Source organism: Protopterus annectens, chromosome 10.part0 (genome assembly GCF_019279795.1).
Source record: "Protopterus annectens isolate FY-2018-M chromosome 10.part0, PAN1.0, whole genome shotgun sequence".
Classification (NCBI taxonomy): domain Eukaryota; kingdom Metazoa; phylum Chordata; order Ceratodontiformes; family Protopteridae; genus Protopterus; species Protopterus annectens.
The window spans coordinates 77,528,454-77,555,921 of NC_056744.1; the positions used below are offsets into that span (position 1 = coordinate 77,528,454).

The 27,468-nt window shown below is 38.1% G+C and overlaps 1 protein-coding gene across 2 annotated transcripts in view; it reads left to right on the forward strand.

Moving 5' to 3' along the window:
• Window positions 1-8,118: 8,118 nt before the first annotated feature.
• Window positions 8,119-27,468, forward strand: part of LOC122812957 (probable G-protein coupled receptor 142) — a 309,644-nt gene continuing 290,294 nt past the window's right edge. For both annotated transcript variants that reach the window (XM_044085037.1, XM_044085038.1), the window contains exon 1: window positions 8,119-8,258. The gene's annotated coding sequence lies outside the window, so the exon portion shown is untranslated. The remainder of the gene's footprint in view (window positions 8,259-27,468) is intronic.

The window sequence follows — 27,468 nt, forward strand, 5'->3', positions numbered from 1 at the left end:
AAGAAAATGCCTGAAGCTGAATAAAATGGTCATTATGTACTTACAGATCAAGATGTTTTATCCCTATGCACAAGGCTTATTCCAAAAATCTGCTACTTCAAGGAAAGCTGATGCTGTTACTGGTTTCCATGAATGCAGAAAGCTGTGTGCTAATAAAATCATACAGTACATGGTCAGTAGATGCAGATGCAAAGCATTTCAGTGTCTCTCAATTTCACTTCTCCAGTACAGTTTGTAACTGTTTCTTCAGCCAAATTAGCATCATGAACATAATTTGTGCATATGTCTGCAGCTAATATTAAATCAGTTTTGCATTCCTCTTGCTGTATTATACAAGGCTCTACAACGTTACAGGTACTTTTCATACTGACAATCACAAATGGATTTCAGTGCCAGGCCCATCTTTCAAAGTGATATCACTTATTCACTTCAGGAACAGGATACTAAACAAGTCTCCTACACAATCAGCTGCAATCATAGTAAACAGGGCTTTTTAATGAGGAGAAACATAGTCATCAGTTTTAGGGCAAGAAGAGTGAAAAAGAATGGAAAGCAACCTGACTAAATAATGTATAAAGTGCAACTACACAACTGACACCGATCTCTGCTTCCTATAACAGAAACATAAAAAAATGCTGGTTTCAAAGAAAACAAGTTCTGTCTACATATGGCAGAGGACATGGGGAAAGGTGTACAGTTTCTAGTTTTTTGACACAATGCTATAAACTGCATGGTAGGTGTTGGAGATGGTAGCCACATTAACTTTAATCAATGAATAAATAAATCCAGTATCAGCATACTTGGCATGTAGTCATGTATGACAGGAACAGATACAGAAAAGGGATGCAGAACCTTAGAAGCAGCCCCACTGAAAGATGTGTCCCTTCATCCCGATAAGTCTTGTGCTGTGCTTAGGGTAAAAGGAGAGTATATATAATATTCTGCCAAAAAACAGGAAATGGAAAAACCAAAGAGTGAGCAGCAAGGAGTAAATGTCTGATTGACACTTGGCAAAAGGATGGGAGAGCAGATTATTTGTGAGTCCCAAGAACAGTTACTTCTTTAACTGATGAGGTTGAAGCAAACAAAATCAAATGTGCCAGGGTTAATATAGACCTTTAAGGATGTCTTTGGTATAGAACGTTTTTTATCTTCTGGAAAAATGTCATCATTACAGGAAATGGTAGAAATGATTAGAGAAGTCCAGTAGGCCACTTCTGGGCTAGATCATAGTGGGTGGGGTCACTGTGATGAAATGCTGAAGTCCCTGCACTTGCTGTTGTTTATGGATGCTATGAGATCACAGGAGGTTACCCCATTTTTATAACTTCTTTTACACAGAGGAGTTGCAGGACTACTTGTAGGATAGTAAATAGCATCTGTTGAGCTTCTTCATCAAGAATGTGGACTCCCTGGGTGTATGAATAGGAACCATAAAAGAGATGCTCAACATCACCCATCACTACAGTTTCACAGCTTCCCATCCTTAGGGGAATGATCAGGTCCTCCCTTGTTTCTTGATATGCAGTAGTACTGCCATATTTTTATATTGTTAGTAGTAATGGAGACAGGGAGTCCTGTAAGGCTGAATGCTTAGAAGGTCTGATCTCATTTCCAGTACACTGATGGCAGAGAAAGTTTTGATGTTTTCTAGACATCCTGGACTGTCTTCCTATTTGTAATGTCACCCCATCAGGCTTGATGCATCTGTGGTGACTGCAGACAGAAGGAGTGTGATGGAGTGGACAACTGATGAAAAGGTTGTCGGCATCCATAGTTATTGCAGGCCTGAAAGGTGCAGATTTGATGGTGCAGTGAATCTAACTTCTAAGAACACTGGCATGTAATGCTTATGCAGAACCTTGCATGATGTATTGATGAGTATAGTTGCTGTCATACTACTAAGTATAACACAAAACAAAGTAGCTGCTTTGGGACACTGAAGAAGAACAGAAACATTTGCTTATAGGGCCTTTGCTCTTTCCATGAGGAGTCTTTCCTTCCATAACTGGGTGTCCATAATTAAACCTCTAAATGTTAGTGACTGAACTGGTTTTAGCTATAATTTTGCATGATTCAGGGTTATTCCCAGGGAATAACCATTTGAAAGGTCAATGCCTGCTACTCTAAGTCCTGAAACTCAAGAGACTGAATGGCTGAAAGATTGGACTTATGCCATTTCTCCAAGGTATGACAATCTTGGCATTGGTGTGTATAAGTTCAAGGGGTGTGGGGGTGCAGGGAGTTGAACTTAACCACCACCACCCCCATAAAATGAAGTTTTAAGGAGAAGAACAATTTTTGAGATTCACTCTTTTCCTGTGTTTTCATTCACTTGGCATTTCAAGTGCTGATATTTTGATAGGGGGTCTTCTCAGGGATTAAAACAGACCTGTCAAAAAGTTTGTTACCAAAAGCAAGAGAATATGGGGATCCTCTTCAAAACATCAAATAATTTATCGAATCCCACTTCATCGAGCCTGACTTAATCAAATCTTCATTATATCAAATTCCTGGAACAACGAAAATGAACCCTGGGAAAGGAATCACTTGGCCACCATGGTGAACCTTGTCCTTCCTCCACTGTAGTGCAATCTTGGAGTTGGTACCGTTAGTTAAGGGGGTGTGGGAGCAGAGCCCCCACTTGGAGTTTTTTTTTGTTTTGCTGTTTGTTGTTTTGTCCTGGTGGTCGAGTGGTTCCTTTCCTGGAGTTCATTTTCGTTGTTCTGGGAGTTTGATATAATGAAGATTTGATGAAGTCAGGATAGATGAAGTGGGATTCGATAACGTGAGTATTCACTGTTTTGAAGTAGACCCGAATATGGATGAGACAGGAAGAAGGCAATTATCCAGATGTGGGAAAACTTTGTCTCCCTGCAAATACAAGTGATCCACAGCTACAGGCTGCATTTATTGAACACTTTCTGTGCTGAGGTGAATCTACTTAACAGAACTAATAATAACTGGCCTTGTCTCTGAAGTGCATATACTTCCTGTTCCTTGATGCTGCTATTTATTTATTTACAAATGTGGAGCTACATATCCTTGTGGTCCAAAGAGTGCAATGAATCTTTTTAAGTTAGACAAGGAATGACTGTACCAAGATAATTCAAAATGTTTCCTTTGGGACAAATGAGCTTAGGCGGTTTGAATCCAAACTTATCTTGAGATGTTTTGTCTTTCTTGGTAATAAGAAGAACCTGGAGTAGAATCTGGACCCTTTCAGGTCTAGTTTGATGTATGTTTTTCCCGAGAAGATGTAGTGACATTTTTGTGCTGTTCTTTTTTGACAAGTTGGGATGACCAGAAGGAGAAGGGATGGAGACACTGAAGTCAAAAGAAACAATATTCTGTATATCCTGAATGTAACTGTCTTCACCACACTGTACAAGATGATTGTCTTTCATTATCACATGGGAGAGAAAAATGACCCCTTATTGCCTATAGATGGGAATAGTTGGCAAGGTCTTAGGACTGCTGGTGTTGACCACCCATAAGTGGACCACATCTGCTTGATGTCTAACAAGAATCCCAGCCAAGAGATGACCAACCCCTGTGGTAGTTGCTTTGTTTACTAAGGTTTTTACAAGGGTTTTCTCTAGTCTGTTGTTTATTTTGCTGCTGCTCATGCTGAACTGCATCTGATGTGAGCTCCTCATCATTTTTGAGAACATCCTTTGAGTGGTTCGAATTTTTAAACCAACAGCACAGACTGGATTGCTTTGCTACTCCATTTTCTCCATATGTGCCTTCACCAACCTTCTTTACAACAGTACTGCTAACCCTGGAATGGGCCATTCATGATGATCGTCTCTGTATCCTTGGTAACATTTTAGGACAGGATTCCTTACCTCTCAAACTCTGAACATTTAAATCATAAAAGCACAGCATAATTCTCAAATGAGAAATGCTCTCCTCGATACAAAAACATGGAACAAAAGCAAATGTACTCAGCTGTAGAAATGTAACAAACAACCCAAACAGCTTTATACAAGATCCTTGCCAAAGTCCTATGAGTTGAAGGGCCAACACTGCCAGCTTTTAAAGTGACAATACATGCTGTAGGATGCACTGTGCTATGGATCTGCTTTTGCAGCTGCATGCTGTAGATCCACTGAATGGACAAAATGGCACACTTCAGCTAGGAAAAACAGATCAATGACACAAGCAGCTATAAGCCCATTCTGCATTATTGGTCCATTTTTCTAGCTGTACTGTGCTGTTAGTCCATGCAACAGACCAATAACACAATGCTACTAGAAAAATGGACCAATAGCGCAGACAAGTAGAAGCCCACTTTGCTATTAACACATTTATTTAGATGCACTTTTCTAGTAGTGCATTCCAGCATAATGTAATTAGAAGTCTGCACTGAGTTTGTTGAGTCCATTTTAATTTTGGTGAGCTCTTATCTCACTGGCTAAGTTGTACAGTCAATAAAAGAGCACAAATCTGAGCTATCAAAGGACAAGTTGGGACAGCAGGAAAAAAAAAAACAGAAAAACAAGAGTAAAATTGGAATATTTAATCAAATATGAGCAGTTAAGAGGTATGGTGTATCAGCGACTGGGTTTCAAGTTTTCCTATACCAGCCCATCAAACATGACTCTTGTCTAGAGCATATAATCATAGATGTGTCAAGAAAACTCTACCATATGGAAAAAAAATCATTCAGTACACTCAAATAAAAAGTGGTGCATGTATACATGGCTTTCCCAAAACGATTACCACATCAAACATCATATCTGAGTGGCCACAGGTCTTTGTGGTGCTGAAATATTTTTTTAAGAGCAGCTGCCATTAGAAATGCATCTGCTTTGTGAATATTTGACAAGAAACTCTAGTCCTGAGATATTTACCAAATATGATTGGCTTTTCTGGAAATGGGAATATCATGTCTGATGTATTCCGTACTACTTCTGTAGCAACAATAAAGGATCAAACATAATAACTGCTGGATGAATCACAGACACCCGACCTGCTCCCTAACTGGTGTATCATTTCAGGATCTCAGGAAATTTGTGGTCACTGGAGGAAGCAGGATATCTAGTGACCTCCATATCATCTAAATTGAGCATGCAAGTCTCCCCGGGAAGTAAATGTGATTCCTCTTCCATGATGCCTTCTTGTGTAAATGAGGTGGAGGTGAATCATAGGTGGAAGATCTTTTTCTGGAGGTTAAAGTCTGAGGAAGTTGCTGAATATTCCAAAGGGAAATCAATTTAAAAATACATTTCAGACAATATGCCAGTGAAAATCACTCTACACTCACTTTTCCAAGCAGCATTAAATGTAAAAATAACTGGAGATTTTTTCTTTATTGGTGGTTCAACAATTAATCAATAACTTCAAAGCAAAAATATGCTCATTAGTTTTAAATAGGAATAAAGAGGTTAAAAATAGGGACGCTATTAATTTGATGAAATTTTAGCTTGTCGAACTACAAAAGATCGACAGCTAAAGATCAAAATGTCCAAACCGGGAATGATCAGCTAAGCAAATCTTTTCCCATTGAAAGAATTTGCTTGGCTGTTACACAAAACAAAAACCTTTCAAACTGAATTAAGTAGGGAGCCTCACCCCCCCATGTGGGGTGATGTGCCCCCACACACCCCCTAACTAAATATACTAACTCCGAAATCGCTCCACATTGGGGAAAGGGCAAATTCCCATTAACGGTCAGGCAAATTCTTTCCCTGAAAAAAAATTCGCTTAGCTGGTTGTTCGCAGTTTGGCTCTTTTGATCTTTAGCAGTCGATCTTTTGTAGTTCGACAAGCTAAAGTTTAATCAAATTAATAGGGACCCTAAAAATAGCCTAAATGGAAGAAGCACTCAAGTGGGAATACCCAGAGAGTATTAAGGCAAGCCTAATCATAAAAACAAAACATTAATTTCTGATAGAAAAATTACTCTTACGGAAAAAAATGTTAAAAGCAATAGGCACTAACAAGGAAAGGCAGAAACATACTGATTATTTCGATAAAAGGATTACTCACAACCTTTTGAGACAGATAGTTTATAGTCATCAACCTGGGATACTCAGAACTCATGCAAGTAATTTATGTGGTGATGAAGACCTGAATAGGGATAACAGCATTGTGCATTATGGGAATACAAGATATGCAAAGCAGTCTGGGAAAGCTTGGATTGTTTAGCAGACCCCATGCATGTAGCCTTAAGCCTATGAGTTACCGAGGATAGACCCAGTTCTTTCAGACATGCTTAGTAAAGTTCATATTCTTTCAGAGTCAATTATAGGCAACATGCTTGAAAGAAAAAAGTGCTGGCTAGTATTGATGCAGTCTAGAATTTCACTGCTCCCGAACTGAATGTATCTATGACTTAGAATAAAAATATATGGGGTTGTATCATGCAAACCCACTGCATGGAACATAAGGAACTTACAATAAAGAAAAAAAAACTGGTGGGCACAGGGGCAAACCTCATATAAGTGTTACATGGGTCTTAGCATAAAAAGGTGATCTGTCATGAGAAACTGACTCCTTATTTTTGAATAGCTTAAATCTCATACTGGGAAAACTACCCATTACATTCAAATAAATGGAACAACAAAAAATAAGTTTTTTTTTTGCAGTGAGAACCCCCCCCCCCACCTTTCACCCCCCACACCTGAGCAATGAACCACATCCTAGCAAGTCCAAAATTGTACATTATTTTGGGAAGGGACAAAACTTTAAAAAGCAACGTACTAGGGTATCTCACTTGTCTCACTTGAATGGGAGTAAGCTACTGCACTTTGAAATACTAGATGTCCATAATTCTTATGTTAGACAACATGCATCAGCCAGTGTTAAGGATGACAGCAGACTGGATGTTGGCACAGCACTGATCAATAGTCATATATGTGCAAGCATGTGCATTTCTGTTTAATCAGTCTCGGTATAAAACATTATGTATGTGCATGTGTAGCTGCATGTGTGTGTATGAGCATTTGTGCGTATACTTGAGTGCATGTGTGTGTGTGTGTTTGTGTGTGTGTGTGTGTGTGTGTGTGTGTGTGTGTGTGTGTGTGTGTGTGTGTGTGTGTGTGTGTGTGTGTGTGTGTGTGTGTGTGTGTGTGTGTGTGTGTGTGTGTGTGTGTGTGTGTGCGTGCACATTTTGTGTGTGTGTGCATGTGTGTGTGTGTGCGTGTGCAGCTTCCAGTGGTAAAAGTAATAGAAAAGGTATGACTAAGCTTTAATAAAGTCAGTCATTTCACAGAAGTATTATTAAATAAATTTAGTTGAAGGAGCATAGAAACACCAGCCCATTTTTTATGACCATTAACAATGAATGATATTTGTGTAGCACTACATTATCCAGTGGTTCTAACTCTCTGGTCGAAGCAGAAGCAAAAGTTTCCTGAGAGTCTGCTGTTAGCACTAGCAGAGAGGATTATAAAAGTATGCTTTAAAACATATACAGTATGCTACATGAAGAACCACGGGGAAATTGAATGAGCAGGGTTGTTGCTACCTATCAACTGCTCCTGCACATCTCACTGCAGTAGATGCCAAGCACCTATCATAACACAGTTTCTCTGAAATAAAGAAAGGAAATGTATAAAATACAGATAAATGCATCCACTAAGGACATAACTGGATCACTAAGTTACAAGCTCAAAGGTTAAATGACTTTATGCCGTAGTCTTGTGCCTGGGGAGTTTATTTCAGAGATCGCTTGATTTTTCTCTTTCATTTTTGCTGTTACAGTTGAATGCAAAAAACTGTATGCCATGGGAGAAAGGGTTTATGGGGGGGTGTAACTGATAGCCACCTCTACAGATTAAAGCTTACTTGTAAAATTCATGTTTTTTTTAACTGCTGAGGCTTTTCGTGCAGGATGTCATTAGAATGAAAACCATGGGTAGCTATAGTTAAGTCCTAATAACAAAATATCCTTGTGAGGTTATGCTTAGCAGTGGAGCAGGTTAACACTTTTCTATTACTAATAACAATGATATAAGAGTATTGTAGAAAGGAGCTCTGAAAAGTATACTCTGCAGTATTTAGAAGATACATGCTGTTCAGATCCCTCCCTCTCTCTGCCTTGCTCATTGTCACTGATCAGCAAAGCGGAGGTTTTTGCATCCTGAGGCAGTAGAAGTATTAGCTCTCACTCCAACCTGGACGTGAGAAGCGCTGAGATACACCAAAGGGAAAAATGCATGACCGTGCTGCAGTGTACAGCAGAAGTTGGGCAAAGATGAATGCTGAGCATGTCAACAGAGACTGGGACTAATAAAGGAAAATAGCAGGTAGGCTGTTTAACAGTAATCAGTCTTGTTAAAACTGCAAGCCTTATGTCCTTTGACAAAACAGTGCTTGAAATCCAATGCTGCATCTAGTAATAGCACTAACATGCTAATTTGTGATAATAGTTATAGCTGGAGTATTGGAACTGCAGCACATTCCTTGTGTGTGTGTGTGTGTGTGTGTGTGTGTGTGTGTGTGTGTGTGTGTGTGTGTGTGTGTGTGTGTGTGTGTGTGTGTTAAAGCACACATTCTATACTGCAGATATGACATGGCAAACCTGTATTATGCCCTTATAATCTGTTCAATAAGATTTATTTTCTAACTATATCAATTATTGTTTGTAAAAAGATAAGATTGCTGCTAGGCAAGACTAATGTTTAAAAGCCAAGCATTACAAAATCACTTGGTACTAGAACACCGTTAACATGTGGGTTAATTAAGATGCATTAGCATAGGTGATTCTAACTCTCTGCAGTTGTTACTCTTTTTGGCAGCCGTGCTGCTTTCCACCTGCCTCTCACACCTACTGCTCTGTACTACCTCCAAATATATACAAATGACTGGATATTAGAGAGCCAACACACACACACACACACACAAACACACACACGCACGCACACACACACACACACACACACACACACACACACACACACACACACAACACACACACACACACACACACACACACACACACACACACACACACACACACACACACACACACACACACACACACACACACACACACGCACGCACGCACGCACACACACACACACACACACACACACACACACACACACACACACACACACACACACAATCTTAGTCTCAAAGAAAACATTTAATTAAAAAAAAAACTTGGCAACAAAAATGTAAAACATACCCTGAAATGGTGACAACACACTGTATGAAAGAAATATTTTTATTCCTGATTTCTTCTGTCACATGGAAGAAAAGATATTTTCAAGCCCATAAATAACTAAGTCATATCCAGTGCAAATTTTATGAAACAAATATATTATCAATTTCATCTAGCACTCTTAGTGTTTATGTTATTTTAATACTTCATTGATGAGATTTGTTTTCACATTTGTACTAAAATGTTACTGCTGGCAAATAATGGTAAAAGGTGTTCAAGTCCCATTTAGATATGATAGCACTTTGGAAATATTCAGTCACTTTTAAATTTAATTTTAATATCTGTGCTGTAAATCGGTGTTCTTCTCATCAGCATTAAATGCAGTTCAGAGAAAAACATTTCTAGCTACAGCCTGACGTGACTCTTTTCATGAGTGTGTGTGTGTATATACGTACAGTCATATATTATATAACATCATTGTTTAATATGTAACCTGCTATATGCATGACAAACAGCATCACTTACGATATAGAAATGATAAAGGTCATACGTCGAAGATACATTGACAGAAAATGATTTAACCCCAGCTGTTTTAATCCAAAGCATTTTCAGCCTAACATCTGGTTTCCAAAGCATTTTCAACCTAACATCTGGTTTTTAGAAAAAGAAAAACAAGAATAAGAAATGACTGCTTTATATGAAAGAAAAGAAGGGCAGTTTTCTGAGGGCCATCTTCTCAGGGGGCTCAAGATTTTTACACATTTGTAGTACACATTTAAGGAAGTATTCTGGATGACTGACCAATTTTGCATCCATCACTGGTGACCAGAAAATGACCAAATCTCTGTGTGCTTACTACTGTATTAGATTATCTATCACCATACATGCACCATTATTTTACTGCTAGTTTCATTTTTTTCTTGGAAACTGTTTTCCAATTTGCCTTTTTATTAAAAGGAATATGAAAAGATATGAAATATAAATATGGCAGAAACAAAATACAAAGATTATACAAAGATTGCTTGAAAGCAGTTTTACTATTATACAGCTAACTATTTGACCGCACCTTTCTGTCCTTACACAATATATTTTATAAAACTTTTTATAATTTCCGAAGCATTGGATGCTCTGAACTAGGAATTGTAATTCTGGGTTCACATATCTACAAACCTTATTGTTTTTATTTAATGATTCATTTATGCTAATTACTGTATACCCACAATTCTTTGTTTCTCAATATCCTGACTTGTAATTATAGTCCTTAGCCTGTGTGGAAGGCTGTTTTCACATCATCAGACTAAGAGTGAATGCAGTTTTCTCACATGAGCACTGCCTTGCTACAGTATGACTGCCATAAGCTCAGTACCTTAATTTACAAAACAATCTATACAATTTTTATGCATAATAAAATAACACAGCCATCTTCTAATAGTAGTTCTGTCTAGGTAGTATTACTAGTTATTATGGAATGATGTACGTAGCAAGATTTTTTTTTTTAGTTTTGTCAACCAGTTAAGTAACCACCTGATCTTTCTTGAACTGCCTTTAGTCATGACCCAAGCCATGAAGACAAGGGTAAATGTAACAAACACACACACAAACAGAATTAAAAGCTATTATAGCCAAAAGATGTGCTTTCAGGAGGGGTTGAATTCAAAGAACCTACAAACAAGTCCACACAGACGCAAAGAAAACATTCAGAACTTTCCACTTTGGTCAGGCGATGGAATTAAATCCTAGATCCTAAAACAGTAAGAATGAAATCTTACTATTGACTATTTTTTCTGCCATTATATGTAGCAATGACATGCCTGTAATTAACATACTATTTTGGAATGGTACACTTCTTTAAGGCAAGGGTCGTAACTTGGTAGGTATATATTCAAAACAGTGTGTTACAGAAGTATTTTAAGAGAGGCTACAGTATATGCACACAAGGCCCTGATATTGCATTTCTGTTTTTTATCAGTTTATGATTTCATTTTATGACTATAATTTCATGTTACTCTACATTTTAGCATTCATTTCTTAAAATTAAAAATAATGGAAAATGCTGAATACAGATAAAAAAATACAGTGACACTAAATACAGATAAAATATGTATGTGCATACTCTAGGTGCTAAAAGTAAAACCTACTTGCAAGTTATTTTAGTTATTCACACTTTTGTACAGTTTTTATCAAATTGCTGTTGGTGTAATATGTAAATTCAGTGGTCCTCAGTATTAGCTACACCACAGGAGTACAATTTCTCATTCTGTGTAGTGTTTGCCATAGTTTGTATGCCCAGAGTTCTTGTACAAGAATTAGGATACAAGAGTAAGATATACTGCAATTAGAGGAACAGACATTTATCAGTGGTGTATTAAACAGGACCCAGGAATGTAATGCAGTGAATCCAGCAGTGTAAGATCCATCGCACATAGATAGTGATGTAGGGAATACAGCAATGTAAGATCCATCGCACATAGATAGTGATGTAGGGAATACAGCAATGTAAGATCCATCGCACATTGATGGTGACTTAGTGAATACAGCAATGTAAGATCCATCGCACATAGATAGTGATGTAGGGAATACAGCAATGTAAGATCCATCGCACATTGATGGTGACTTAGTGAATACAGCAATGTAAGATTCATTGCACATAGACGGTGATGTAGGGAATACAGCAATGTAAGATCCATCGCACATTGATGGTGACTTAGTGAATACAGCAATGTAAGATTCATTGCACATAGATGGTGATGCAGTGAATAAAGTAAGATCCATCACACACAGATGGTGATGCAGTCAAAACAGTAGTGTAAGCTCCACCGCACATGGATGGTGATGCAGTGAATGCAGCAGTATAAGCTCCATTGCACATGGATAGTTACTCAGTAAATACAGTAGTGTAAGCTCCATCGCACATGGATGGTGATGCAGTGAATACAGCAGTATAACATCCATCTCACACTACCCTAGTGAACTGTAATGTGTTGTTGCAGTATAACATATTTATTGATGCATGGCCTGTATATATAGCTAACAGCCTCATCACTGGTAACACAGACATCACTATACCACAGGACTGCTGCATGATTATTTCATTTATTAAACGACCTGTGAAAGGCACTGCCAATGTGCTGCTTTGTTGCCATCACATTGTTTTTACAGTGCCTTGTTAGTTAAGGTAATTGTATCGACAGGTTCAGCATCGTATTTCTGTCACTGAAATCATGATGTCCTTCAGTTAATATTCTGCAATTATAAGTTAACATCAGCTTGGCTTATGCAGAGACAGCACCATTGCCCTGCATTTGTGAGTGTGTCACATTTGTACCAGCATTCATTGCTAGTAGCAGGACAGGCTATGATTACCAAACTGCTAGTATCAAGAAGATATGCTATACTGGCAAATCAAGAGTCAAAAAGGGAGAACTGTTACATATCAAGTCATTACAACTTAAATATGATGCTCTGTGTATTTATACTAATGGGTTTACTGTATGATGCAAGGATTGCAGTGAAGGAGTCTGGGTGCTGGCATTTGAAAAGGTTTCTAACAGCCTGGTAATTTGAATGGACCATGATTACAGACTCTGGTAATACGCATGCTGTTACTAGGATATCCTCTGAAAGATGATTTTTATGCAAGCATTTTATAATATACAGTTCCCACTGGGGACTACACATGCAATGCTATGGGGCATGACTGCAGATGAAAGCTCGTATTACATATTCAGTATTTATCATGTGAAACAGAGTGCAAATGTTCCTGTGTTACTGTTGACAGAGTAACAGTAATGGAAATTCAGAAGTGACCTGCACAAGCTCAGGGTCATGATTATTCCTGTGTTACAGTTTATTACACTACAAACAAAGATGAACTATATTTATTTCAGTTAGACAGCTTATATTTTATAAGACTCTGAAAAAATATTATTTCCAGCTGTGGAACACTACTTTGCTAAAGGATTATCATTAACTCTCATTCTTAATGTCTCCCATGTGCTCTTTCTTCAGATTTCTTTACTGTATAAAAGTAGTTGCATAAACAGTGCACCTATGAAATAATACTATCAGTGTTACTTTCAAAGATTAAACATAAAATGACAACACTGAGGTGGAAGTGTGATATTATTCGCTCTAGAGAGACCATACAATGATGTCTGTTTTAAAAAGAAAATGTATTCCTTAAGGAATTTTGTTCCATATCATATTTCTGCTATTCAATATCTTGGAAAATATGAATCATTATTACTTTAGGACATGTATTGTCACAGGAAAGTAACAATGTCTCCTAACAATCTGAAATGTTTTAATTGATGAGCTGTTTTCATATAGGTTTGTGTAAGTCTGGTTATCAGTATAAAATGTTATCCAAATTTATTTTTTTGAAAGAGCTCGTCTTAAGAAAGCATTATTGGATCAGTGTGTGAAAAATATGCTGACTTTGTTTAATATATATTTGTCCCAGACAATGCTGCCTGAAATTATATGTCAGTTTTAACTGGTATTTTAAGTAGCTTCTCATTCCCCTTTTTTGAGGTAATTCTGCTTTTGGTGTCCTTTGCATCATGTTTTCTATGCATAAAGGATTATAAAGTGTCCCTGTATCTAGATATGTATTTAAAAGTGGCACCACAGTACAAAACACAGATAACATTTACATTTTTCACTAATTGCAGTATAATCTACCAAGTAAAAAAATGATCACCACAAAAATTACTTTATCAGAGTTAAACATGCAAAATAGAATGTGTATCATTTCCACATTCACTTGCGCGCACACACACACACACACACACACACACACACACACACACACACACACACACACACACACACACACACACACACACACACACACACACACACACACCCTGAGCAAAAAGCAAGGCAGAGCATTTAGGGGAATAATCCCACTGGCATTCATCCTTCTGAGGAGTGCTTTGTCATAGCAAAGACAGTAAGTCCATAACCTCATATTCACATTGTAGAGCTCATGGAGTGAGATTATTTGTTTTGTTATCAGGGTTAGTAAATTGATCTGTCACACATTCTTCTTTCAGCGATATGCTCTAGCCTTAAGGACAAATGCAAATAGAATGCATATGTAGGATTCAGCAGTGCAAATCAACCAATAAGATTTCAATGGTGGGAGAAAGTTAAACTATCCAGAACAAATTACATGGGCATAGAATTATATGATCATAGGAGGTTACTAGGCTAATGATCTCAGGGCCCTTCCAAACCTAGCCAAGTTCAACCAGTGTTCCCAAGGGTGTCTAGTTCAAGCAGACACTAAAATCAGCACCTACTGCCCCATCCAAGAAGGATACAGGTGGAACCCCCAGGATGAATTTCTGGTTACGCATCCAGTTGTTTAAATTATGCTTAAATAGGGCCAATGAGAGGCGTTGTTTAACATGAACACGAAGCTTGTTCCAAAGGTGAGGCAACCTCTGTGAGACAAATCTGCCTCTCTAGCAAGTTCTGTTGATGTCACATACCAGGTTAAGGTCCTTTGAGTGAGTGACCTATGTGCCATTTGACTTGCAAATGTGCAGCATTTCCATTAAAGATGGGTCAGAGATTGCTCTATATGCAATGCACAGGTCTCCTCTGAGCAGTCCATATGACACAGACTAAAGTGACAATGATTTCAATCTAGCCACATAAGACAGATCTTGAAGACCCTGAATTTTCTGTGTAAGGAACCTTTGTGGTCTCTGTAATTGCTGCATGTGTTTGGAAAGGAACATACCAAAGGAGGGGTTATACTCTATTATCGGCCTGATGAAGGAAGAGTACAGGAGGGTTATAACCTCTTTTTTTTCTGGAGGCAATGCCCTTACGTATGAGATGAGCAATATGAAATACCCTTCTTACCACTGTGCAGACATGGTGATCGAAGTTAAGGTTGCTGTCGACCTGTGTCCCCAGATCTCTCACCAGTGAATGTATGCTTAGGTTATTGCTGTCGATGTGGTAGTTTTCAGGGATATCACACTTGCCAAAGCGGATGAGAATGCATTTTTTTGCATTAAGCTTAAGACCTGACTTTGGCACCAGTCATTAGTCTGCATAAGACCTTCTTGCAGGATGTTGACATTGCTTGGGGTTTCACTAATTGCTCCCAGTTTGCAGTCATCAGCAAACTTTGTCAGCCACAGTCCTTTAGTTTTAGCCTGTCCTTCAGAGAAATAGATTCCAAACAGTAGGGGTCCCAGAACTGATCCATGTGGAACACCACTGGTTACTTGTCTGCTGGAGGAGGTGGAGTACCATATTTTGACTGTATGAGTTCTATCAGTGAGCCAGTTTGCAACCCACCTGACATCATATGGGTTGATACCCAGCTGGGTGAGTTTATCAATAATGCCTGAGTGGGGGATTGTGTCAAAGGTTTTGACTAAGTATAGGTAGGCTGTATGCACAGATTTGCCCTCATCTAGGGCTTTGGTGACTGTCTCAAAGAAGTCTACCAAGTTTAACAGGCATGATCTCCCCTTGACAAAGCCAAACTGGGTAGGGTTGAGCATTTGGAGATTTGCTATATCTTTGTTAATAAGGTCCATGATGATTCACTCCATGGCCTTGCAGATTAGGATGGTCAGACTACTGGGTCTACAGCTCCCAGGGTCCGTGGATGCATCCCCATTGTGCAAAATGATTATAGTAGCCATTTTTCATTCTGCTAGGATGAAGCCAGTGCTTAGTTAATTCCTGTTTTAACCCTTTTAGAACATAACTCAGGATGTTGCCTGGTCCCATAGAAGTTGGGTTTTTGGCCTCGGAGTGGGCGTTTAAGACCTGCTCCTCTGAGATACTAGGTGGGGGACAGTGTTAGGGATGCTTTGGGGTATATGTGATGGGGACAGGGGAGTGAAGTTTTCACTGAACCTGTCAGCCAGAAGGTTTGCTATATCCACAGGTTCTGTATATGTAGTTCCATTAACTATGAGTTCAGAGCAAATCTGGGCCTTACCTTTGAGGTTACGAATGTAAATAAAGAACACCTTGTGGTTATCTTTAGTTAGAGAAGCTAATTTGGATTTGTAGCTAGCCTTGTAGGACTTCACTACATATCTTAATTGCTTGTTTAAGTTGAGGAGGGAGTGTTTCCAGTTTTGAGACCATTCCTTCCTACTCTTAAACAACCATCTCTTTCTCTTATTGTATAGCCTATTAATTGCAGTTGTCCACCAGGCAGGTTTGTTTTTTCTTGAAGATCTTGCTTTGGTTCTGTCTGGTATGGCAGAGTCAATACAATTGTACAGCTGCTCATATAAAGCATTGGTGTATAACTCAGCATAGGTGTCTGTTCCATCAGTGGGAGGAGGGGCTATGAATTTATGTATGCTGTCATGTAAAAGGTTGTAATTGGACTTGGAGAGGTTTTTTAGTCTAGTTGTTGCTAAGGGTGGTCTAGTGTTATATTTTCTTCTAGTGAGACTGATTTGTGGTCAGATCTCACAAGGGACGGTTATACATTGAGGGTGGTGCAGCGGTCCCCCATGTTGGTGAGCACCAGGTCCAGGATATTTGAGCTCCTTGTGTGTGTATCAACCAGCAGATCTAGAGCATTGGAGTTAATGAAGTCCAGGAAAACTTTGGGCAAGTGAGTTAGAATGTGTATAATTTACACAGTCAATGCATGGGTAATTAAAGTCACTCAAAACCAGGGTGTTATGGTTGTATCTTGATTGACTCAAGTAGATCCAAGTAAAAGGAATGGATGTCCTGATTCATGGAGGGGTTCCTGTAGCTGGCAATGACCTGAAGAGGGGTCTTACCTACAGTCAATTTCACATGAAGTAATTCAAGGGAATTGTGCTCTTTAACCAATCTACAGGTGCATTTACCTTTAATGAATTTTGATACACTGCCTCCTTCAGTCCTCATGTCTTCAGTTTGTAGTTTGCACATGTGGGAAGGAAGTGCAACCGGGTATAACTGGGGTGGTCTCTGCAGCCTTAAACCAGGTCTTAGTGACTGGACAAATGTCAGCATCTTCCAAGTTGAGGACTGCTTCCAATGAGTGCAGTTTCTGGTTTAGACTCCTAGCATTTAGCAGCATAACCTTGAGGTTGTTTTTAGAGGGATTTTTAACATCAGGAATTTTGTTCTTGTGACATTCTCTAAAAAAGGTACTATGGGGGTGGCAAGAGCCTTAGCCAATAATCAAAATCCCAGGGATGACAGATGAAGACCATCTCTGGCAAAGTATTGAGGTCTGTCAACCATGTCATTCCAGGGTGACAGATAATGGATCCCATTTGAATGGCACCAGAAACAAAGCCACTTGTTGAAGTCAATCATTTTTTTGTTTGTGTTTAGGTATCACCCTAGAGGAAGGTAAAATTCTGCTTAAGGCTATGGGCATACATGCCTGAAACACATAATCAGAGAGCTCCGTCATGTCTCTCTTCATATAGTTCATTGAGGTACATCTCAAGTCATTCTGGCTAACATGGACTATGACAGAGTCATAAAAGTGCCTGTTGTTCAGAGAGTTAAGTGCATGTGGGATGTGGCAGATCCTGGCCCTGACAGACAGTCAGCTGTGACTTTTTCCTTATCCAACCTGGTGAGAGGGACATCTGTGTGTCTCACAACTGAGTTGCCTATGCCTAAGATGTTTGTTTTTGTGTTATGGCTTAGGGGCTTTACTGGTGAGACACTGATGTGTGATATATATGTGTTCTATGTTCGGCAGAGGATGCATTATGTGAATCATGCTTGTGTTTGTGTTTGGGAGGTCTCTGATGTTTAGGTAAGCTTCTGGTAAGGACCTCTGCATATGTAGGTTTATGTGTCATTGATTTGATAGATGCAGGAGGTGAGGTATGCATGTTGACAGCCTGCTAAGTATCAGATTAACTGACTGGTGAGTGAGAGAGCCTGTATTCTAGGTTCTTGATATAGATGCATCTCTGACATAATGAATTTGTGTGGACTAGGAGAAGTGGGTTGTCAAAGTACATGAGGCAATTACTACATTGCCTCAGGATGCCCATGTTGACAAGGCTGGCTGGAGAAACTGTGGGAAGTTGTCCATCCATAATGCTAGGTAAGTTGATGTGGTCAGAAAACATTGAGAGGACAGAAAGGACCAGGTAAAGCAGAGGACAGGAGAAGTGGACAAAATATACAAAGGTCTAGTGGGTACGATCTGTGTTGGTGCCTCAGGAGTTTCAATGAATGTATCACCTGTCAGTGAGGGAAAAATCATGAGAACTCACCGATGGAGCACCAGCAGAATACTAAGGTAAAATCTGCAGGCAGAAATGTTTAAGTCTATAACTGCCAGTGGTGTCCATCACTGCTCAGCAGGGCATGATGTGCAAAGAAGCGTAAACCCACGAAAATGTGGTGTTTATGTAGCAAACAAGAGCTAATTGATTTAAACAAATTAACCAATAAAAAAGCTCAAATATTAGCCTTGTTCCAGCACCCTTCAATTAGAAGAGTTCTAACTCACACTCCTGCCACTAGGGTGCAGGGGAACCTTGTCCAACAAAAGATGACCTGGTTTAGTGCTTAAGTTATACAAACAGAACTAGATTCATCAGGCCTGAATCTAGTGTATGCTACAGCAAACAAAGTGCAACAATTTCAGAAAAAAAACAGTTCAAATAAGCAGTGAAGTTCAAAAATGCAATATACAGTGAAAAATTCTATTTAAGTTTTACAGAGATCAGTAGATGGCTTGGATTGATCAGATAAATACATAGGCTCTGTCCGTGCAAATGCAGTGCTTATGTAACAAATGAGAGCAAACTGATAAAAACAAATTAACCAATACAAGCTCAAAACTAGGGAAACATGCAAGCTCCAGACAGTCAATCAGCTAATATCAGGACTGAACCCAGTTCTGGTAGATGTAAAATAAGGATCTTTCATATTGATGTCCACTGCTGCTTCCTAAAACCACCACTGGATCAAATGAGACCTGGCACTATGCTTCTGACAATTTTGATATCTAAGACAGCAACTGAACAGCGTAAGTATAATCTGCTGATGCCCAGCATTTTCCTGAACTTGCCTCATCTTTCACTGGAGCAAATGACTTTATGAGCAAGTTCACTCTAGGAAGTTGCATTCACTAATTTGCCAGTAGCATTTTGGAAGTGACCACAGGTAATTGGTTATTCTTCTTCATCATCATCATAAACATCATCATCGTCATAGAGAGCTAGTGAGTATGCCAATTCAAAAAGTTTAGTATGTAATACCATACTGCACATATTCCATTTAAGAGGCACAGGTACATATCTTAAAAATTCCAAACTCGGGAGCATATCCGGCATACAGATGTCACAGGGGCTTAAGGCTGTGAACTGTAGTTTGTGCGGTGCAGGGATATCTTATAAATAATACATATTATATATTATATATTAGATATTATTACATAATATTAGAAATATACACATAGCAATCAGTTGCTTCTGTGTGACCTTTGCATAGATATTTATTCCTACATGCAGAAATCATGACACATAGCAGCATTCACTTTTCTGACATTCTGTCAGTTTTAAAATATATTTCAAACTTGGCCGATGCCAATAATTGTTCCTAGCATTCTATTATTAATTTAATTTGCTAACTGACATAATATCAGCTGTGGTTTAATGGTACTCTTTGTTGGCATTCTTTACTATTGATTTATGTACCATATATAACAGACAAAATGTAAATCCTTGGACTGGTATCAGAACATTCCACGTAAAGTATGTACAAGATGAATGCATGACATGCATATGAAGGAACACACCAGTAAATATATTTCACTGTTCAGTTTTATAGTGAGTAAGCTTCCCTATGCTGTCCACAGTCCCATTACTTAAATATTCTTTCTTGGAGGTTACACTGCAGAGCGAAAGGAAATGCTTGGCTTTCTATCAAAATCAAACATTTCCTTTCCCTGGTGTTATGTATTACTAGCAGGTAGTGTAGAGTTATTGGGGTTCAAATCTTGTAGAAATGCCAAAAGTACTGGGAAAGTGGGAAGTGGTTTAATTAAGTGATTGTTGATGTCAGATAATTACTGCTTGGAGCAAAGGAATGCAGCACTAGTGATTATTTACTCTGTCATATTGTGACCATTAAAATCACAGCATGGTGCTGCTGTTTCAGATGATGTGTACAATGTAAGTGAGCAGAGAACAAAAATGGAACAGCTGTGCTTGGCAGCTTTCAAGTCTTTTTAACTTTCGATTTGCCCTCTGTGTTAGTTTAAGAGATAAAAATAGATGAAAGATAGATAGATAGATAGATAGATAGATAGATAGATAGATAGATAGATAGATAGATAGATAGATAGATGTGAATGTATGTCAAGTGCTTAAACTATAAAAAGTTTGAGCACTTAGGCAGTAAATAAATGGACAAAGACAAAAAGAACATCTACTTTTTTCCACAGTGACAAACCCCCCTGCACCCTCCCACACCCTTGCTAGTTCTATATACCAACTCTGTGATCGCACTACAGTGAGGAAAGGGCAAATTCGTGGACCCCACTGTACCAAGATCTCTCGCATCCAAATATCGGCAATGTTCAAAAAGTTAATTTTCAAACTCTTTAGCCTTTTCTTCAAATGCTTGAACTTTTGACAGCCAAGGCACTTGATTTATACACACACACACACACACACACACACACACACACACACATATATATATATATATATATATATATATATATATATATATATATATGTACATGTGTGTGCAATTGAACACATGGCCTCCAAATATTTCAAAACAAAAAAGTGCTTCAAGGAAATGAAATGTTCTGTACTTGATATGGAGCATTGATGTTGTCCCATATGAAAAATGTGGTTTTCTATCAAATGGAAAAAAGGTATGTCTCACATTGTCTCTATGATATTTGACTTACATACTTTTACTTCTGGTCCCATACAAACAATGGAAAAAGTACTGTGCCAGATGTGACAAATGCCAGTAATGTCATGATAAATGCCAGTAATGTCATGATAATTGCCAGCAATGTCAAGCAACCCAAATGCAGTGAAGGCTGTATCTGCTGTCCCAACAGTGTTGTGACAAATGTGCAATAGGGCAAACTCTTAAAGACCTGCAGCTTTATTATAGTAAAATCCAGACAGCTCAATGATGTGCTGCCGTGATCAAGAGTTAATTCTGAGACATGAATATTGACAGATACCATTATCTCTCATTGATATATTCTCCCTGATAATCAGAAATGAATGCACTGGAAATTGAAAATAAAACGGTCATAGGAAACTTTAGCAGTGTTTGCAGCTTGGTTTGTAGTATATAGCATGCTAGAATTTTAGAGCACATCACACTCACTTTAAATGAGTCACTGTAGTACATATGAACATATGAAGCCTGACCATTTCACAAGTAAATCTGCTACAAGTTAAACGTGTATTATATTCAGAAAAATCCAAATCTGTTTATTGGGATGTATTGTATTCACATGGGGATTTGTCCAAATTTTAGCCCCATCATCAAAGGAAGATTAAATAAAATCTGCACTGACCTGCACCTTTTTTGTCAATTAAAAAAATGAAAATAGACAGCAGGTGACCCTTTATATCTTTTCATGATCCAATGAGATCAACCATCCTAATCTGATCATTATTGAAAAATATTTACATAGCAGTTTTGTGCTATAAAGATGGCACTGTGGAAATATAGTCCTCTGTCAGTGAAATGTTTTTTACCCTTCAGACACTTACTATTGTTATATACTCTTGGAAAAGGGAATCACTGGGGTAAAATGACTGCAAAGTAAATTGTTTCAAATCTAATTATCTTCTTATAAATCTGATGAACTGTGGAGTTTCCTCTATGGGTTGCTGGCTGACATTTTTGAGCAAGTTTTATTTCATAGCAGTATATTTCTATTCAGTGCATCTTAGGTTTAGTATATGTACTGCCTTATGTGGCCTGCATATGCCCTTAAATTTCATATCAGTCAGCTGATAGGTTCCTACATTCTTATTGTACAAATGTTTACCTTTGATATAGGATTGCTTGTTTGACCTAGCTAGGGATATACACAAAATGAGTTTATTTTACCATGTGTAACTAAGTGATATATTACTGACTCACACAGTTTGCCCTTAACCCATGTATTACATTACTGAAGCCTTCTAGTACCCTTAAGTGGCCTGTGCCCTAAGCCTCTCATTTCAAGTTTACTTATTCACTGGATGATTATTCACAAAACGAGCTTGTGTAAGTTACTACGTTTTATAAATTCCTAGGTACAAGATATAAACTATTTGTACAGATTCGTTTTACTCTATAGCAGACCTGAATGCCTTCCAAAGAGTTAATATTATGGGCTTTAATATGCAGGGTAATAAGCAACATGAAAATATACCCATAGATGGCAACAAAACAGTTTAAAATACTAGAAGGCTGGAGACAAGAAAAGCATGAAACGTCCTGCATTTGTATGCAAAAGCAGTGTATGCTTCTAATGTATGATTACTGCAAGCAAGAATCTGTACACTATATATCATGGATAGACGTAAGAGCTACTATTAAAGGAATAATTCTACTTCTTTATAAAAACTGATTACATGAAAGTTTGTTCAAAATCTTCAGATTCACTTTTTTAAGATAGTCTATGTTCTGAAAAAAATGGAGAGATTTTAAATGCATGGAGGAGGAGCAGGCAGGATGGTTAGCAGTGAAGCATATTTTGTTTATGTAGATCAGCATTACACATAGTTTGTACTAAGCAGTAAAGGAAAGAAAAGAAAAAAGACAAATAGTGCATGCTAGAGGCATTTTGGTAGCTTTGGATGATATACTATACAATATGTCATCCATCCATCCATCCATCCATCCATCCAATGCTGTTGAACTGTAGTTGGACAGCCACTGACATTCACTGGGTTTACTAGGATAGTGAGAAATGGAAGTAAATTGCTAGGCCTTTCTTCACACACAGACACACACACACACACACACACACACACACACACACACACACACACACACACACACACACACACACACACACACACATATTACATGCACAACTATGGACAGTTTGTACTCACCAGTCCACTTACTGCCATGTTTTTTGGATGTGGGAGGAAACTACAGCACCCGGAGAAAGCTCCCACAAACAAGAAGGTGAACATGCAGTCCCCACACAGGAAGCATCCCAGCAAGAAACACACTTAGTAACTTCTCATTTTGAGTTTGCAGTGCTACTCACTACACCACATGCAACACATTCTTATAGGCTATATCTCAAGGAGGGTTACACTGTATTACATGCTAAATAATATTTTTAACAATGCACAAACTAAAAAGGCCACTTAAGAGAAGAGGGTGTCTTTATCATGTGATGATGTAATAACATTTTTTCAGACATTTAGATGGTTACTTGTTAGAACTGACCAAGCTGAAATCTGTGAAGCAAGATTTCCAAAAGGAAAAGAGCAATTTTGGAAACTCTTAGTGAAATATTTAATGTGTGTGTGTGTGTGTGTGTGTGTGTGTGTGTGTGTGTGTGTGTGTGTGTGTGTGTGTGTGTGTGTAGGGGCAGCTTTTTCTCCTGTATCCCATTTAAGGGGAGATATTTTGTGTCATCACTTAATTATAATCAAGCCCAAGGTTCCTGCAGTTTCCGAAAAAGGGGTGTAGTACCTTCAGGCTCTGCCAGAATGGAATGAGTATCACATGGCTGGGCATCTACCAACCCTACAACTCTTTAATTTGATATCTGAAGTAAGACACAAAAGCTATTTTGCTTAAGTCTGGAAGCAATGGACATGTCACTGGCTAACCTAACCTGTTTTATAGTTCTTAAATTGATTTCATCTCAGGCAAATCAATGACTACTATAGTAAGTTATAATAATGAGTTAAGTTTCACTTTATGGGCTCAAAACATGATATTCTTATTGAGCAGGTATTTGTTTCACTTACATAAAGCTAACTGAGAAAAAGGCCAGCAAGCATTATCAATTAAATTACTTTTGTTGTCCCCAGTACTGTATTTCCTAATGACCTCTATCCATCCTGTTTGGTTTTACTTTTTCATTTTTATAAACTTACATTAGAAAAAAAATCTCACAATGCCTAATACCTGAAATAAAAACAATTGTCCCAAAAACATAGTGGCATGCTCTTCTGTATTAAAAAGAATATGGCAATGTGCTCTTTTTTATTTTTGGTTATAACAGTAGTGATAATAAGAACTGCAGCGGCTGGCACCCTGCGGCTCACAATCCTGGATAATACTGGATCCATAGCCAGATGAGGGTCCTGCAAACTATCTGCTCCCTGCAATTGAGTTCATCATCTTTCCCATTTTAGGGTGGAGTTTGGGCCGATCCTCTCCTAGATTTGAAAACAAAATTATTAATTTGTTCCTCAGGTGAGATCACCAGCCTTTTCCCTTTTGGGAACGAAGAGTCAGAATACAGGGAATTAACCAGTCAGTATGTCAAGTGAATCTTCTCTCTGTCTCCCATGCAGAAGCATGTATTCCTTCACACACCTGCTATTCCCAAACCTTGCTGTATACATTTTGCATACTGCATAGCACTATGTGATAAGACTTCACTTGGTCTGCAGGTGCAACAGATAATAATCTCCCTAGCAGCTGCCCAATCAACCAGCCAGTACTGCCTCTCTTTCTCTAGGATGGGACAGTTGACAATGACCACTTACTCCCATCCTGCCTGGCCCATCCTCTCTAGTGTCCATGTTGCTAACCGAACATCAGTTATTCATATGGGTCAAAGCTAGGGCTTCATAGCTGTACCACAGGGATGTGAATGGATCTTAAATCCTGAATATTCATCTATCAGCACAAGCAAATAATCTTTATTGAACAATGGTCCATAAAAGTCTAAGCTAATATGTGTTCATGTTACCATGGTGAGTGCATACATCCAGATTCATGTACCTGTATTACAGTGTTTGTTGCTTGGATACATCAAGCAATATTTTAGGTGATTCTTATTCAGTTTATCCATATTATTTAATTAAATCTTTCATTTAATAATTTTTTGGGCCTTTATGACTCACAGATGTGCATCAAATGTTATCTTATTTTATATTTTCTGCACTTCTCTAACAATTGTTAGTTGTGTCCCATTAAAAACAGACTCCCCATTAGTAAAACATTTTACCTCACCTCTGTGCTTTATGTTGCTTTTTATTATTTTAATCACCATCATTTGTTTCTTCATAAAGTATGTATCATTAGTGAACCATTAACTTGCCGTTATAACTTACCTGTTTCTGGTTTTGCCTCTATTTTTTTCAAAGCCAGTGCTTTTGAGACTCAGACATGCTGCCATAGTAATTTGCCAGTTTTTTTCAGATTTCTTTCCTTTTCATACAGAAGCTACAAGATACATAGTTGTTGAGTCTACAAAGCATTCTTCTCCAGTCTGGTACCGCACTTCATACTGGGAGGATTGTAGACTCATAAACCATCTGTCTAGTCTATGTGGTAGTCTGCACTTTGAAATGTATATAATCTATAAATGTTTATGATATATGATTAGTGTGCATTATTTGCCAAACAAATATACAAAAGAACAAGCTTATAAACCCAAACCAAGTTTAGTACTTATTTTGCAGTCTGGCTATATATTTTCTATACATCAGCCAATGAGATATTTGTATAAGATGCTATTTTCTATCATCTTGCATGTGAGCTAGAATTTCTTCTAGGTGTACTGAGCTAGCATCTGATTTAAGAATTATTCAGAACTATGTATCAACATATGACATAATTGTCTGAGATTAGGCCTTTTGTTAAATGTTCTAATGCCTTTTTGTTGTCTTTCACCCGATAAAAGTTATGGCTTTTTTATAAGCTCCCATAATGATCCAGACATGGTACTAAAATCCTAATTCTGAATTGTATTTAGCTAAGCTTAATAAACTTTTAACCTCTTTAACATAGGTAGGAGATGACATATCATGTACTCATTTTACAATAACTAGGCCAGGTGAAATCATTTTGACAATGTGAAACCATAAAATTCAAGTTCACGCTTATAAAATTCATACTTTTGTTTGTTCATAATTATCCACTTGACTTTGAATCTGTTCATTGCTACTGCCGCAACATCCTCATATTGTTCCAGTCCTTCCTGACACTCTCTGTTGGTCCATTTGCTCATTTGACTCATAGACTTCTGCCAAGAGCCCAAACATCCACTTGTTTTGTGGTCCAGGAGAGAAACCATGGTCTCATTCATTCCTTAATGTGAAAAGAATCAGGTGTAGGGGTAGACTGTTATTCTTACCTGGGTAGTCCCTTTCTATCATCATGTTTTGAATGTGTGTCTTCTGCTAATGCATGCTTGAGGGAAGTATACATGCATGCTGCCACATACAGGCATCTCTGGAAAGTGTGATAAGCTAGGTACAGCAATAGTTGCTGAACCCTTCAAGGAGTCATCTGTACCCCCCTACCTTCCTGTGGGTGGTTGTATCAGCAATTGCAAGGTATTCAATACCTTTCTTATGTCATTCATGCTGTGGTTCATTTTTCTCCAACATATTTTTATATAACTGCTGCAAGTCTTATATTTTCATGGCCTTTATTACCAGCAATATCACATGCTGGCAAATATGTAATGCAAGGCTAAATCCAAAATCACCCTTTTGTATGTCATCTGACTTATGTGTAAAGAAAAGGTGGTAATATTATCAGAGCAGATTACACAGGCGGTACACTGAGCTTAAATTTAATTTGCTAAATACATTTTTCTATTTATTTACTTATGATACCATCCTTGCCAGGTGTCGACTATTTCTCCTCTATATGATTCTATTGATTACTCACAGTACTAATTCTCTCCTCTCCAGACTTCTTAGGTGTTTTGTGAGTTATTGTGGGCATGACCAGTGCTACAGGACCACAAACTGTTTTAGCTATGTCAGTTTTTGAAATTTTTTAAACTCTTTTTCTGTGTTTTTTTTTTTTTGTCCTGAGGTACAAAAGTATTCTTCTATGTAACTGAGTTGCTAAAATTACTTTGGAGTCTATGTGTAACTTTACTTGATAGATTTTCCAGTGCTATTAAGCAGGTTGCTATATTAATTTATCAGACTACCTGATCTGTTTCCTTTGTTATTCTTTCAGATGATGGTATTCTTGATGTCCATCATATTTTGTGATTTGGCTGTACTGTACTGTACTTCAAGAGGTGTGATTCTGAACTTTCATGAGCAAACTAACATATATAGATTATATCAATAAAGGTATGATGATAATGGCAAATTAGTGTCTTCCTTATTTCTACACTTGTCTAGAGCCTTCGGCACAGTTTGTCACAGCAAACTTCTACTTCAGATGTTCTCATTAGCCCACCCTTC